General features: G+C 47.3%; 1 protein-coding gene across 2 annotated transcripts in view; it reads left to right on the top strand.

Annotated features, from left to right (window-relative positions):
• Positions 1-1992: 1992 nt before the first annotated feature.
• PDCD4 (programmed cell death 4 (neoplastic transformation inhibitor)) overlaps positions 1993-4752 on the top strand; it is a 19689-nt gene continuing 16929 nt past the window's right edge. Inside the window, exon 1 of one of the 2 annotated variants that reach the window (XM_010564748.1) lies at positions 1993-2071. The gene's annotated coding sequence lies outside the window, so the exon portion shown is untranslated. Of the gene's footprint in view, positions 2072-2185; positions 2238-4752 lie in introns of those variants that run through there. The other variant, XM_010564749.1, reaches the window with a different exon arrangement.

The raw sequence follows: 4752 nt of genomic DNA, 5'->3' as shown, positions 1-4752 counted from the left end.
AGGAGGCTTGAGATATTACACAGAAAAAAGTAGTCAGCAGCAGAAAGTGGTGGTCATAGGCACAAATGACCAAACCCTTTCCTACAAGCTAGCTGGCAGCTCACACTTTGATCACTGAATAACCGAGTTGCCAACATAGTGGAAACGTGAAGCGAGAAGTGCAATCCTGGAAGGCAGCAGGAAAGGTGCAGCCCAGGCTGCAGCGAAGGCTGGAGTGTGCTGAAGGAAAGGCTATCTCACTTCATTTTGCAAAGGGAGTGCTGAGGGCCAGAGGATTTCTACGTGTAAATACTCCCAGGAAGGGAGAGGGAAGAACTGATGGTGCTAAGGGCCAGTACTGGTACAGTATAAATGATCAAAAAGAGGCATCAGACATTTTGGTTAGAAGATCTTTACTAACCATTTGACAATGTGGTTCTGGAATAGCCTCCCCACTGCAGTTGTGTGTGCAAAAATATTGAATTGCTTTGAGGACAGAACTTGGTAAGTTTGTGAAAAGTATTATATCACATGGTGCCTGTGATAGGAGACCTGGTAGCACAGAGGTTTCTGCCAGTCCTATGCTCAAAGGTAAATATTCTGTAACCCTCTATCAATATAAATATGAAGCATGTGATTATACAAAAAGCAAGCACATGATTTATTAATCACAGGACCTCAGCTTGTCAAATAATAATTGCAAGGCAATAACACACATTGTTTTAATAAATGGCTCCCTAAGATTCTCTCCCACAGTAAACCAGTAAAAAAAGGACAATTATTCCAAGGGAAAGGCAATATGTTGCATTTCTGGTTGTTAGCTTTTAAATGAACTGAGTGTGTGGAACTCTTAAATCAAGTACTCCCATTTTTCTGCACATTTCACAAGTTCAGCCCTTTCCAGTAAAGCATCTTTTCAGATGCGTGATTGCCTTTTGTTAAGGCAAGAATGAACAGATGACAACTGCAGCACAGAGGAGACATGCCTGGAACAGTTTTACAAAGCAAACCCAATTCTAATGCTTCTGCAATTCTAATGCTTCTGCCAGGAGGGCGTACTAGAAATGTGAAGAGGAAGGCTTTTTGTGCAATGTGAAGGGCCAGTTGTGGAAAGCCACGATAGAGACAGGCAAGCTGTGGTTCAGAAGAGTGTTTATCCAAAGCCATCGCAGTAGGTGACACTTCAGTTTCCACGCTCGGGCAAGCGTGAGCTGATCCCTCTCCGCCTCCCAAGGGTGCCCAGCCTCGACAGGCGCTGCACACCCAGGTCTGCAGCGCAGCCCCGTTCCCAGCTCATGGATGGAGCTGCAGGAGGATGTTCAAAAGCAACGCTAATTACTGAGCATTAAAAAAAGCGAAGGCGTGTTTTAGTATCCTTTCAACCTGGAGCTGACGCTGCCTGATGAAGAATGGGATTGCTGTGCTTGCAGTTCATTTTATGAAGGCACCTTTGCAGAAGATGCAAAAATAAAAGTAGGCTGAAGGAAAAGAAAGCAGAAGGCCAAGAGACAGGCAACTGAACAGAGCAGATTGATTTAACTGATAAGATACATTTTTGCTGTCTGCATTATGTGTGGAAATTTATATTCCAAGTGACACAGTAACAGACTCGGTTGTAATCAAACAGCACTGCTGAGGTGTCAGGAGCACAGATGCTGCCTATCGAAAATATTTAAAACAGAAAGTAAAACTTTGAAAAATCTGCAGCAGGGAGCGCAACGAAAGCACTCTGTGGTGTTTCTAACCCAGTGCGACTCCTCTCTGCTTTTCACAGCTCTCTCTGGTGCTGGAGGTCGGACGACCTTTGTGAATCGCCCCAGCTACAGCTCAGATAAACCTTGATGAAAAGCAAAGGCCACCAGCAAGGGAGACGCGTGGTGTCTATTGTGCACTAGACATCGGATGGGGGGAAGGGCTGCTCCACGCGTTTTGGGCAACTTCAGCCAATGGATTCCTCCCCTGGGTGTTACAGGAGGGCTTGGCCAGCATGTGAGAAAGGGAGGGGAGAGTTTGAAAACAACCCAGCAGGCTCGAAGGAAGGAAGGAGGGTAGAAAGTGACCTGCTCACCTCCGCGCAAGCATTTTGCTCCAGGTGATCAGCGGCGTTAGGGGTGGAAGCTCAGGAGGGTCCTGGTAGAGGCCAGTGGGTCCCCGCTGGTGCGGGTCGGCGTGGCGGAGGTCCTGGGCGCAGGTAAACCCGGGACGCAGGTGTCGGGGAGCGGGTGCTGAGCTGCGCAGCCCGCACGGGTTGCCTCGAGGTGCGAATTGGCCAGAAATGGTCGAAAGAGTTTTTTTTTTTTCCTATGGGAGGAGGAATTCTGCTCTTTTGTTTTTATGGGGATTTTGGTGGTATGTTTGCTATTAATGCGGCTGGGGGAGGGAGGCCAGGAGGGAGCAAGCTCAGAGATTAGCATGTGATCAGCTGGCTCTTAAATATTACAGGCGGTTTTGAGGTTAGAAAGGCAAAAAGAGGCAATATCTTTTGGCAGACCGGTTGACACAGTGGAAAAATACAAATATTCTTTCATGGATGTCAGCCCTTTTTCAGGTCATAGTGTTTTAGAAATTAGACAGTATGTGCAGTCAAATCTAGATGAGATTTCCAGTGATTGATAACACAGCTGCTAATAGAGACATTCAGCAGAAGATAGAAAAAACACCATTTTCTTGTCTGGAGGTGTGCTGGATGGTTCAGGGGTTTTAATCTTCTTTTGATTACTGACCCACCTTTTGGGCCAGTGATCCAGTCCTAAATTTTACCAGAAAATTCTCTAGCAATTCTTGACTGTGCTTTAAAAGGTGTAGTTGGCGTGATGCACTAATGTGGTATTTTGTGGCATCTTCTCTTGTGGTTACTGTTCCAGTTTCTCTGCCACCTCTTTCCTCTTCACTGAAAAATCTCTTTAAAGCCCTTCTTCTGTCTTGCAGTGGAAGCTGGATTCCATGATCTATGTTAATAGCTAGAATTTATTTTCCAAATCTCGGTGATGACACTGTAGTGGTTTGCTTGGTAGATGCTAGTCAGTTGAGGTGCAAAGAGCAAACTAGAAATTATTTTTTGATTGATGGGGAAACAACATCTTTTGAGGCTGCCTCTAGGTTACATGTGAAAAAAGTCTTGTGTGAGCACGCTGAACTGTCCTGACTTGAAAATGTCTGCAACTCAGTGTCTTCATGAACAAGAAAGGTTTTCTTTCTGTCATTTGTCTGATGGGAAAGTATTTATCATTAAAAACACAGCAATCGTGCTGCACATTCTTTTAACAGATCACTATTATTTTAATTCTTAAACCTAGTTTTGATGATTCATGCAGAGTTGGGCCAGTAAATCAGTTCAGAGGCTCTTACACAAGGAAAGTTTGGCTCTTATTTCAGTCAAATGTGCACTGATTTGGGTTAGAATTATACTGGAAAAATATGTAAAAATACTACAAAAGTCAAGTCATCATCTATTAACTGAGGAGGGTTCTCTTGCTGGCAGCTGAAAAAACCTGCAATGCAAAAGTACTAAAGCAGAAGGGATCTTTATTTGCTTCCCTCATAGCACTGGACTGCTATTGCTTGGGCTCTCCGGAGTGACAAAATACAGAAAGAAAACAAAGGGTTAGCTGAGTTTTTAGGAGAGACTGTGAATGGAGGCAAAATACATGACAATGAAAGGAGACTATCATCTCTAATTAGGTGTCTGGCCTCAGGCAGTGCGTATAGAATAAACAGGGTAAATGTAAACTAAAATAAGATAGAAAGTTTGGAAGGTTGTGGATGGATATGCATGGTTTAGCTGTCAATCCTAAACCTGCACTCTGTTAAAGAGTTTCAGCAGCGGAGAGGGTGGCTGCAGCACCTTTTACCTGTTGGATTGACTGAACAGTAGGAATCCTGTCTGCCAAATCTGAGGCAGTTGTGGCATTTCCCAGTCCCCCTGCCTAAACCCGTGTCCTGTAACACCCAATGCTGAAGAGAAGGTAGAGGTGTCCTGTGTGAAGAGGGAGTAAAAGGTCTGAAATCCCCACGTTAGCTGAGAGCAACACAAAGGAGAGGCAATACATTATTTTTCTGATGGTTTTGCTCCAGAAAAAAACCCCCAATTGATTTCTAATTAAAGGAGGAGGACACAATGTCGAAGAGGAGCCAGGCACAGCTATCAAGGTTTTCCATGGCTGTCTGTGCTGCCCGTGGAGGCAGGGCTCTCGCCTTCCCCGTCAGGTTCTGTCACTGGCCCTGCGAACACTCACCCCACCCGTCCCCTCACATGGTCTCTGGGTGCAACCGTTCTCCTGCATCCCAGGGTTTGTCATTTCAGATCTAACCTAAAACCTGTCCAAGGTATTGCTGATGGACGCTCATGATCCTCCTAAACGTCAGGAAGGCAGGAGAGGATGACCTGGTGCGCTTTTGCGAGCGGACTGGGCTACGTTTGACAGGGAAGTGGCAGTTGCTGGCCTGGTGTGTGTGCGGTAGCGCCAAGGGACACCTCTTCACGCACCTACACGGGTAGCTTAAGCCAGCTCCACTTCAACCCCCAGGCCAGGCCCCCCAAGTGGGCCGGTACGCGCCACAGGGCCTGCAGGACAGGGCTTGAGCGGGCGGGAGCCCAGCCGCTGCCCGCGGCAGCAGCAGGCAGCGCTGCACCGAGGAGTCTCTCCGGCTCCCTCTCACACTGAGGCACCTCCTTCACCTCCCCGGTGAACGCGGCGCTGGTCGCCGTGCCCAGCCGGCCGGGCCGCGGCCTGCGGCCGCCGCTCAACGGGACGTCGCCTCCCGGGCCGCGCC

The sequence above is a fragment of the Haliaeetus leucocephalus genome, unplaced genomic scaffold (assembly GCF_000737465.1).
Source record: "Haliaeetus leucocephalus isolate CR32 unplaced genomic scaffold, Haliaeetus_leucocephalus-4.0 Scaffold184, whole genome shotgun sequence".
Taxonomy (NCBI): domain Eukaryota; kingdom Metazoa; phylum Chordata; class Aves; order Accipitriformes; family Accipitridae; genus Haliaeetus; species Haliaeetus leucocephalus.
Note: the sequence above shows the minus strand (reverse complement) of the source record. Positions and strands in the feature narration are given on the sequence as shown.